This window comes from Bidens hawaiensis, unplaced genomic scaffold, assembly GCF_021521415.1.
Source record: "Bidens hawaiensis isolate Kalapana, Puna unplaced genomic scaffold, B.hawaiensis_p1.1 tig00006250_1, whole genome shotgun sequence".
Classification (NCBI taxonomy): domain Eukaryota; kingdom Viridiplantae; phylum Streptophyta; class Magnoliopsida; order Asterales; family Asteraceae; genus Bidens; species Bidens hawaiensis.
This window is the reverse complement of record NW_027491413.1, coordinates 437,631-449,375: the sequence shown is the minus strand read 5'-3', so window position 1 is coordinate 449,375 and position 11,745 is coordinate 437,631. Positions and strand designations below refer to the sequence as shown.

The 11,745-nt window shown below is 34.4% G+C and overlaps 1 long non-coding RNA gene and 1 pseudogene across 1 annotated transcript; both read right to left on the bottom strand.

Annotated features, from left to right (window-relative positions):
- Window positions 1-5,905: 5,905 nt before the first annotated feature.
- Window positions 5,906-8,906, bottom strand: LOC143631706 (sulfite reductase 1 [ferredoxin], chloroplastic-like; annotated as a pseudogene).
- Window positions 8,907-10,879: 1,973 nt separating this feature from the next.
- LOC143631730 (uncharacterized) lies at window positions 10,880-11,412 on the bottom strand. Its single transcript, XR_013153417.1, has 3 exons — window positions 11,287-11,412; window positions 11,125-11,184; window positions 10,880-11,011 (listed from the first exon to the last, which is right to left on the bottom strand). It is a non-coding gene; the product is annotated as an uncharacterized LOC143631730 (long non-coding RNA).
- Window positions 11,413-11,745: the final 333 nt, after the last annotated feature.

The following is an 11,745-nucleotide window of genomic DNA, read 5'->3' as shown; positions in this document are numbered from 1 at the left end:
CCTTTAAATGTTCTCCGTTGCTAGCCTATCATCTCCTTCACCGGTTAACTTCCGATACTACTCACCATCGTCAACTACATCAATTGTTCGTTTATGTTTGTTCGTTAAAAAACTAAAAAAACTTACACAATTCAATTGAAAAAACCCAAACGCTAAAAAATATAATGAGTGAACAAACTAATATATATGCATTAAATTAAGGGGCATTTATATATATTCCCTTTCTAAATTCTCTTATTATATATTTGCCTAACCCTTAAACATCAATTACATATATCCCCTTTCTAAACCACATATATTACATATCTATCTATTTTATTAAAATTAACTATTTTACCCTTAATGAACTAATTAAACAACTACTTACATATATCCCCTTCCTAATAGCATCAATTACATATCTCCCAACTTAAACCAAAACGAGTCGTTGTTAAGATAAACAAATCAAAGCTAATAAATTCAGTTGGAGTCGGTTTTTTTAATTGTTAGCAAATATAAGAAGGTATTTTTAACATAGTTTATAGGTTATAATATTTCTAACCTGGAACATTTACAATAATAAATAACTAATGACCTAGGTAACAGTTGGCAACTAAAAAAATAAGAGCAACCAACAACACTCTGGATCAAAAAGATAATTCATCTAATGAGCTAAACTCCAGTTGATCTTCTAGAAGCCTTCTTTCGGCATTGTCCGCCATGAGGATTAGAATGAACAAAAACCTTGATTTTGATTTATTGGTTATGGAACCATTTAGGTCGTAAAGAAGGCTTCTTTTTTATTTTTTTTACTGTTAATTCATAAAGGCACAGATACTATCTTTTAACTCTTAAGTGTGCCCTGAATGGAAGCATGAGTATTATAAAATAAAAAGGGTAGAAGGGTAATTACATGTTATAAGGGGAAATATGCATTTATATTTTAACATCGGGAAATATGTGATTGAAACTTGAAAGGCTTAAGGAGAAGATATATGTAAAAATCCCTTAAATTAAAACAAAACTACGTTTAAAATATAATAAATCATCATAAAATTGCTAAACGATTAAAAACAAAAACTTAAATAAACTCCCGTAACACGGGAGGATCAAACTAGTATTTCTACATGACCCAATATGACAAAACCCGACTTGGTATAATGTTTTCTACATCAAATTCTAAAATAAAGTTGCAACAGAGATCATTAATACAAGTAAAAGAGCCCACGCGGACAAGGTTGGTTTGTTAAAGTGACCCATTTTTATGGTCGGTATAGTTAACTTTTGGTAATACGAATTTAAAGTGCAATTCTTTCCCTCAATTCGGTAGGATTTAGTTATCATGTTGACGATTACATTATGTATGTATTTGATTTTTTTTCTAGACAGTAAATCAAATTCTCAGAAGGGCTAAAAAATAAATAATTAAATATAGAGAATGCCGATCGATGGTAATGTTGGCATTTTGTTTATGAGTTGAACACACAATTTAGTAAGTTAACTATAAATTAACTATCAAAATCATGTCCAACTCGTCTTCCGTTAGCTTATCAATTGTTTTTAATCTAATGAAGAGACTTGTACAGCATGTATTATACTATCGATGACTAAAAACGAAGCATTACCGCAAACCTTTACCCTAAAAATATATAATTACTTGATGGCCAATAATATTAATAAAAAATCACTTCAAAAGTAAAAACACAAAAGAGAAGTTATCGAAAAATTGTAAAAGTACCTAATGGCCAATAATAACATGTGAATCTTAAAAAACGAAATTTCTTTAGAAATTTTGCTTATATGGGTCGGGTTGCTGTTAGAAGGAAGCTCCGGCTCAAAACACACGTCTGCATCCAGAAATAATAATATGCACACGGTTAAAATATGCAAGCAGGTCAAGTATGGGTCAACAATGTTATCTCTTGGTTAATATCAAACATTAACCAAACCGAATCCACCTGATCATCAAAAGGTTCTTCAGTTAAAAAGGTTTTTTTTTTCCCAAAGTTATCTTTAGTTCTTTTGATCCGTTTCCCTTTAAAGTCTAATCCTTTGGCCCCTTATATACAAAAGCATATACTGAATTCACCCTCGATCATCAAAATTGCAAGAAAATGGAAACCATTTTGTCTCGTGAAAAACCGACAAATTTACATTTTGAGATGATGGTGTTTTACTTTTTGTTTAAATCAAAAAGACCAAAGTGCCCATGATTCAGCATTAGACTCCTAAATTACTAAACGTCAGCATTTTTAATCTTTGTAAAAAGTCAACTGATATTACCTTCGGAAGGAGGTGGTCAAACCGCCCACCTTGGACTAGCGTTTGATATGGGCCCGGTAAACAAATGCTGCAACATGCCCTTTGTTTAAAGTCTCCCAAACTGAAATCCTTTATTAAAAAACAAACAAAAGAACGAAAAAATAATTAAATGTGGTTACATAAACATTAAAAATATGAAATGTCCAGTTGGGTACAAACCAAAATACTTGTAATTCCAAATGATTGATGTCTCGTGAAGCTCATAGTAAGATCGTGGAGTTCGTTCAGTGAAGTACTAAAAATCATGCTGCAGCTAGCATCAACTTTTAAGAACAAGTTGACAGATTTCAAGAAACTTCAGCAGGTAAAACTGGCCCAATTGACCAGTTACGCATTTGACCATAAACAAACATAAGCATGCACGTACCCTTAACGCCCTCGATCCAGTCAATATGTATATTAACAGTCAAGTTTCGAGACCATTTCTTGTCTTAAAAACACACCATGTTCGGCAGCAAGCCAAGTGTTGTAATCTTCAAAGTTCTGCAGAATCATTGAGTCAGCAAAAGTCAAACCGGAAAAAGAAGGGGAATATTAAATGCATTTGCAAAAAATAGTATGACTTTAATTGCCCCTGCACTTTGTGACATATACATGGCAGAGTTAGCCAAAAGAATACCTGTGCCCGTAAAAAAACGCAATAAAATATGTTCATCTTTGACTTTTATAAGTCAAACTGTCAACACGCGTATTAATATGATCACCTTTGAACTTTTTAAGTCATACCGTCAATATGCATTTAAATTTGATCAGTTTTGACTTTTAAAAGTCAAACAGTCCTAATGCAATTCAGTATTGGGTTTTAAAAGTCAAACAATTATAATGAAATAAAATGGGATTCGGTTATTTCGATTCAGTTTTTATATATTACTTAAAATAAAAAATGAAGATGAATGAACAAACATAAACGTAGACACGAATTAGCAATGTAGACACGAATTAGCAAAAGCGAGGATATCAAATATCTAGGTGTTTCTCTAAAAACACTTTTGTTACATGGTACTCGTGAATGAACCGGTGTCATAGGTGTTCATCTAATAGGTTAATGTGCACCATTTTTAGTTTGACAAGCCAAATGAAACTCGTTAAAAATATTTGCGTGGCTATTTTTGTAATCATCAGCTGATATTTTTTACGTATTCGTTTGTTCGGAATTTTTTATTTTTGAATTATTATATCTATTATTTAATTGAGATATGTAAGGCATAGATAGATCACAAAAATGCTACTAACAAAAAACGAAAAGAAGTACTTATATATCAACGAGAGAATTGCTAAACTGACAGAAAACCAGTATCGAATGGTAAACTGTCTCGGCCGCATCGTGCGGGTTTCTACTAGTTATTTAATATATTCAATATATATTTGTATAATAATAATTTTTATGAACAGAATTATAATAGAAATAACTAAATAATATATATTTTGTTATATATAAAATTGTAGTTAATAAATATATGAAAATAATTACAAATTTAGATAAATTAATAAATAAATAGTAAACGAGCTGAGGTTAAGCTCCATAAACAGAGCTTGAAACGAGCCCAGCTTGCTGTAAGTTAAACAAGCCGGGTTTGAGCCTATAGTCGAGCTATGGCTTGGCTCGTTTACACCCGTTAATAATAAGTGGGAAAATAAATATACCTTATTTGAAAATGCTTCTCGGACTTCTCATTTCCTGTCTCGGATTTCTTCTTCACGCCTTCTCTTTGCATCTTCTTGAGAAAGTAACGTATCTTCATCTCTTCTGTTTGCATTTAACGACTGGCAGCAGAGGCTGTGGCAGTGATAAACTTTGACCGCAAAACCGGTCTTCTCATTGTACCACCCTTTGTTTCTGTCGTCTTTATCAGAACCCCAATCAGCCGACCTCTCTCTGTTGTATCTCTCCATTGCAGATAATGAGTAAGGAATTTAGTAAAAGATGGCAAATGCGTAGGACCAGTAAAGGGTTAAATTTAGTGCAGATTGGGTCTACCAGAAAACACGTTTTTGTACAGTTTTTAAATATTTATACAACAAATGCTGCGTTAATTATGATCTGACTATTACGGTATGAATCTAAATAATAGAAAGGTTTAATAGACTAATAATATCTCAGGTGATTTTCAACCTGTTTTGACATATTTTCCCTTTCTATGTTCTTTTATTTTGACCAATTTGAGAGAGAGAAAAAGAACTGAATCGACCCATTTATAGACTAATAATCATCAACATCAGTAGCCAACATCGTGTAGCCAACATCGTGTCTTTCAGCCAACTTGAGCAGACGAAGCTGAGATGCAACAAGAAAAGTTTTCCCTTTTCCCAAGGCCATTTCTAATAACAGGAAAAAACATTTGTAAGCAAAACAAAAGGGTTTAGAATTTCCAGTAGATAGCAAATGACTATAGTTTACACGCTAACTATTAGGGTATTTGTAATTGACAGCAAATCCAGACATGTTTCCTTCCACATTCCGTCTCACTTAAGATAAATGTGGCTGGTTTCGTCCTACCATGGACTCATCAGGAGAGCGGCAACAGCTCCCGACCAGTGGTGCGTTCGACGTGTAAACATGTCTAGGCACCTACACTCTACAAATCACTGCGACCGACCATCCCCGATGAAATCCGTACTAGCCAAGCTTTCAAGCACAAACAAGCATCAAAGTGTTCTGGTTCAAACATTATGAAGAGTGCATCATTGTTTATTTATTTCCCTTTATTGAAACCCACCATAGGTTATTATTATTATTATTATTATAATTATTATTATTACTATTGTTATTATTAAGGGGAAGGATCATGAGAGAGCCCCCCTTCGTGAGAGAACTCGCGAGAACTCTATCTAACCATTACTAAACCCTAAAAGCTAAACCCCAAACCCTAAACCTTAAAACTAAACCCTAAACCTTAAAAACTAAACTAGACCCTAAACTCTAAAACTAAACTAGACCCTAAACTCTAAAAATTAAACCCTAAACCCTAGAAAAATATCTACACTTAAACCAATGGTTAGATAGAGCTCTCTCACGAAGGAGGAATTCTCTCATCATGCTTCCCCTAATACTTGGTGTATTATTTATTTAGAATAAAACCAACAAAACACCGGTATACTATGTTGTTTGGCTATCAGATAGACTCGTAACGGTTTCTAGGTAGGTATAGATCACAGTGTTAGCCCCCAAAAAAGGAACATGTAGAGATCTGGCCCACCTGCGGAAAAAAAGGAAAAAAACTAAAATCCCACTCCCTTTTTTTAGCTGATTTACTAGATGTTGGAATAGCCATTGATGGGTACTTGTTACACCTGCAAATAAGCATCTTGTAGTTTGTTATTCATATGGTTAATATCAATTAGAGTAAAGTAATACCAAAAAAAAAACTAAAACCTCAACACATGCTCACTGTTGCCGTATCATAAAGACTAACTTTGTTCGAAATCCACACTTGGTTCGAAGCACAACCATGGGAGCTAACTTTGCAACCATCATTCCAAGCTGCTTTAAGTTGTGTCCAACTGCAAGAAGAACATACAATAAACATGAGTATATAAATCTTAAAAAGTGGTTACTGCCCAAATCTACCAATGCAACAGTGCACACATATGTGATATCCTGAGTTCATTACTGCTACTATTTATAAGAACAAAAGTATAAAATGTATAAAACGTCTTTTTTTTGGTCAATTTATTTATTTGGTACCACCTTATCATGACATATTGCATCTTTATTACCCTGTTCTAAAGTTTATGCCTAAACATTATAATCACAAAGAAAAAAAGGCTTTTCTAAACTTTTAGAAGATGGATAATTTTTAGTAAATGAAAGCCTCGCAGCCTAATTCTCATAAAATTTTACTGCAGCTTTAAACTCACACACCGGCTCTAGCTCCGGTACACCATTATGATGCACAATACAGTAAGGTGTTTATAAGCAAAAAGAGGATCCATATGCCAAAAAATATATATTAATAATCTTTAACCTAAAGTTACCTGATTTAATGTTTCAGTAGGTTGTGGAGCCGCCACACGAGAGTTCAGAATATAACACGGTGACAATATGCTTTCTTGTTTGAAACGACTTTTCCCATGGCCGAGAGCTGCTTCTTCAATCTTCCTCATGCATATTGGAACTATAAAATACATATACAAAACATTTATAAGTATATCACTGCAATATCATATCAAACTTATGCTATTGACTTTACACATATAATGGAAATATAACTCATTTTAATGGGAAATAAAATTTATAATCATATAAAGGAAAGTGATTTTGCATCTAATTTATATTAAAAAAAGGTATAAAGATCAGATTTTAATATTAGTTTTATTTGTACTTATGTAGTGTGCTCACAATACAAAATCAACACATTTGCATTTCTTAAGACAAATTTTAGAGCGGCTATAGCCAGTGACTTACAATGTAGGAGACTCCTTTGGTACAGGTGTGTCTCGGTGGTGGTGTACCCTGGTTTCATCTCTACCATGCCAAAGTTAGAACTACAATCACGGAAAACCAGTTAAGAGGGTCCACGAGCTTAAAACCCGTAGACAGTCCGACACACAAGTCGGTCGGGGCCACCATTAATGTCATATGTATATGTCAATAACATGTACTGAGATGCCCGCACAAATGTGAGCAAAAACCTAACCCTAAGAACATACCTGATAGCTATTGGGACCATCACCAACTAATCCAAGTTCAGCCGTGTAGGGTCGAGCACAGCCATTAGGGCAACCTGTGACTCTTAACTACTATGGATTCATTATATGGGAGACCAACCTAATATTACAAAACAATTTAAAAACTTTAAGAACACCTAACAACTAATCATGATATTTATTTTATATATTTAATATTATTTGAAGGTAGTTTTGTCATCTATTATTTGTAACTTTGTGATTAGATATGCGCACACACACACACATATGGATAACTCAAGATGTTAAAATCCATTTCTCAAAGAAAATACCTTCTCAACTACAGCTCGGACACGCTTAAGAAGGTCGGGAATTCCTCGCTCGGTTATGGCGAGAGGGCAGAGCAAGGCATGCCATTGCAGTTATGTTAAGGGGGTCCACATAAGTAGGAGGCTACAAAAATAAACAATATATATAAATACACACACAAATAGGTGCTCCTCAAAACAAAACAAAACAAAACAAAACAAGATATGCATGACAGATGCGTGATTACCAAGAGACCGCCTTGTGCTAGAGCTACAGTGATGGGGCGTTTCCACGAAGGGCGGATATCACAAAGAACAATATTTTGGTTTGCGGTGATGCGTACATTCAAGTTATACTTCTCGACTATTTCTCGTAGCGTCTTCTTTGCTATTCCCTTAACCTTACCACTGTCAGCACGGAGCCCACAAAACAAATGATACAAATAAGCTTTGTTTAAGCAATCAACTCATAACTTAAAAGAATGAACCAAATTATGTGAAAAAAAATGTAATGAAACTTACTTGTTCATGCCAACCCAGAAGGCTTTTAAAACTCCCACTTGGGCAGGTTCAAACGTCTTTCCATAATACTGCTCAACAACCGACCTAAACTTTTCAATCCCCCATGAATCTATCAAACACTTCATTCTGCTGTACCTGCGATCATCTCGTCTACCATTTTCTCGTTGTATGACAACAATAGCCTTCACTGCATACAAAATATCCTCTTTAGGCACATAACCTATCAGCTCCGCCAAACGAGGAAAAGTGGTTTCCACCCTATGTGTCCTTCCCATCCCACCACCAACCTGAAAAACATAAATAAATACTCAAATATACAACAAACCGACAATATTAAACGAGTATGTATAATGCTTATTAGAAGTGACATACGTATGTATATATTGAAACCCTGTGGTTCTCCATTTTCATCAGAAACAACCACCACACCAATGCCGTTTGTGAAAAGATCAACCGAGTTAAAAGTAGGCACATTAAAAACTGCTCTCTTGAACTTTCTTGGAAAGAACTGAGTTCCATAAATTGGTTCAGCAGAGTCGGGAAAATGCGTCCCATGTGAATTATCATTGCGGGCTTTCACAACTTCAGGAAGTTCTGAAGTCATAAATTTCTCCCCATCAACCCACATGTCATAATAAAATCCAGATTGTGGAGTTAATAGTGCTGCAATGTTGTCTGTTGTTTATTGTGCAAAAAGGTAATCTTTTTTCATAAACGGGGCAGCAGGAGCAAGAACGTTTTTGTTGAGATCCCATGTTTTTGATGATGGTGCTCGTAACTGTTTTAGGGTCCTTTTTGAGAGCTCCATGAAGCTGAAATGTTTGTCGGGTGGTCAACCGAAGGGTTCCAATACCAAACTGATCAGCAAGATCATCCATTACAAGGTACATTTGATTGGAAACTTTTCCACACGCGTTATTGTACGAAGCATAAACGAGCTCGATTTAGCACCTTTTTCATCTCTGTCATATTGCTGGTAACTTCCATGGAACTTATCAGTTGTGTAGCAGCCTCATTGATCTTAGGTGCATCAGTTAACAACTCTTCATTCAAAGTTAGAACTACACTCACAGAAAACCCGTTAAGAGGGTCCACGAGCTTAAAACCCGTAGACACTCCGACGCACAAATCAGTCGGAGCCACAATTAATGTCAGGTGTATATGTAAATATCATGTATTGAGATGCCCACGCAAATGTGAGAAAAAACCTAACCCTGAGAACATGTATATTAAAATTACCTGATTGTTTTAGTGTTTTGATAGGTTCTAAAGCATACATTTGTCTCTGCAACACTTCTTTGTCACTCTCTTAATTTCCCATCTACAAATACAAAACAAAATACATAATTGAACTTCTTTAGGCAGTAAGATATTACAACTAACATACAAAACATGCCTCGTTACTTAACTTTTTAGGAGTCTTCTAGCATACACTTGATGTCAGCGAGCTTCAGCATTTTCTCCAATAATCACAAGAACCAACATTTTCTACGCAATACAAAAACAAAAACAAGGAACACAATGATTCAATACAAATGTTGAAAAGTGTAAGAATACCTGAGCATAATCCTCCAGACACACATAAGCAGGTAGTGTGACAGAATATATGAAACATCAAAACTTCCACCGAGAAGCAGGCGCTTTAAGTTTAGCAACCTAAAAGAGAGAATATAAATTAACAAACAAGAGATTATACAAACAACAACAACAAGAAGCTAACTATTAACGAGAATTCTTACACAATCTTTTTTTGGTTTAGCTTCAGTTTTTACAAGGCTTCGTTTCGGTTGCTTTGCCACAGATGCAGTACAACCGGATCTTTTCACACCTTTTGTGAGATTCCTAGAATCATCGATCCGCTTTTGAGTTCGGGATGATGCAGCGACCACCGATGAAGGCTGTATGGCATAACGAAACAGCATAAATATGTAAGCAAACATCATGCAGGTATATAAATTGAGAAAAAAAAATTTATGAAAAATATATCAATCAATCAAGCCCTGTATATCCCACCGCATAGCACGCTATCGGTAGGGTCAGGGGAGGGTGGGATGTAGGCAAGTCTTTCCTCTATCCGAGAGAATAGAGAGGCTGCTTCCAGAGAGACCCCCGGCTCATAAAGCTACATACAGGTAATCATAGTAAACATACATCCTACAAGCAAAAGACACTTAGCAATACATAGATAACAAACTACCAAAAAAGCAAGGAATCTGTAACCTACTAAGAAAAGGGCATAAGAAACAAAAAGCAGCATCAAAACAAAAAAATATTCATAAACAAGGATCAAGAAAACTGTCAATTTAAAATATGAAGCTCTCAAAAAAAACTGTCAATTTAAAAACATTATTTTCAAGCTCTCAAAATTGAAAAACACAAAGACAGAAGTAACACTAATGAGAATTCTTACCGTAGGAGGATCTTGATTTTCTGTGATATATGATCTTATTGGAGTAAACGTAATCGCGTCAAGCTCCTTTTGTAGAGCATTTAAGCGGCGGATTGCGTCCTCGCGAAACTTTTCAAATTGTTCATTATGAGCAACCTAAAAGAGAGAATAGAAATTAATAAACAAGCGATTAAACAAACAACAACCGGATGATGCTAATTATTTACCACATAACAGAACATAATTTTAATAATATTAACGAGAATTCTCACACAATCTTTTTTTGGTTTAGCTTCAGTTTTTACAAGGCTTCGTTTCGGTGGCTTTGTCACAGATGCAATAGGACCAGAGCTTTTCACACCTTTTGTGGCATTCTTAGAATCATTGATGTGCTTTTGAGCTTGGGATGATCCAGTGACCACCGATGAAGGCTGTATGGTTATAACGAAACCACATTAGTATATCAGTATGTAAAAAATATCATGTGAATTTATAATTTAAGAAACAAAAGAACATTTATAAAAAATATAAAAAAAGGCATCACCTTTCGAGCAGTAGGCAGCAGCTTTACATCTTTTCTTTTATCACATTTAAGTTTAGCAACCTAAAAGAAAACATACAAAAGATTAAACAAACAACAGGATGATGCTAATTATTATACCACATAACAGAACATAATTTTAATAATAATAATGAGAATTCTTACAAAATCCTTTTTTGGTTTAGTTTCAGTTTTCACAAGGCTTTGTTTCGGTTGCTTTGTCACAGATGCAATAGGACCAGATCTTTTCACACCTTTTGTGGCATTCTTAGAATCATCGATCCGCTTTTGAGTTTGGGATGATGCAGCGACTACCCATGAAGGCTGTATGGTTATAACGAAACCACATCAGTATATCAGTATGTAAAAAATATCATGCGGATTTATAATTTAAGAAAAAAAAGAACACTTATAAAAAATATGAAAAAAGGCATTACCTTTCGAGTAGTAGGCAGCAGCTTTACATCTTCTCTTTTATCACATTTAAGTTTAGCAACCTAAAAGAAAACATACAAAAGATTAAACAAACAACAGGATGATGCTAATTATTATACCACATAACAGAACATAATTTTAATAATATTAACGAGAATTCTTACACAATCTTTTTTTGGTTTAGCTTCAGTTTTTACAAGGCTTCGTTTCGGTTGCTTTGTCACAGATGAAATAGGACCAGATCTTTTCACACCTTTTGTGGCATTCTTAGAATCATTGATGTGCTTTTGAGCTTGGGATGATCCAGTGACCACCGATGAAGGCTGTATGGTTATAACGAAACCACATTAGTATATCAGTATGTAAAAAATATCATGTGAATTTATAATTTAAGAAAAAAAAGAACATTTATAAAAAATATAAAAAAAGGCATCACCTTTCGAGCAGTAGGCAGCAGCTTTACATCTTTTCTTTTATCACATTTAAGTTTAGCAACCTAAAAGAAAACATACAAAAGATTAAACAAACAACAGGATGATGCTAATTAATATACCACATAACAGAACATAATTTTAATAATAATAATGAGAATTCTTACAAAATCCTTTTTTGGTTTAGTTTCA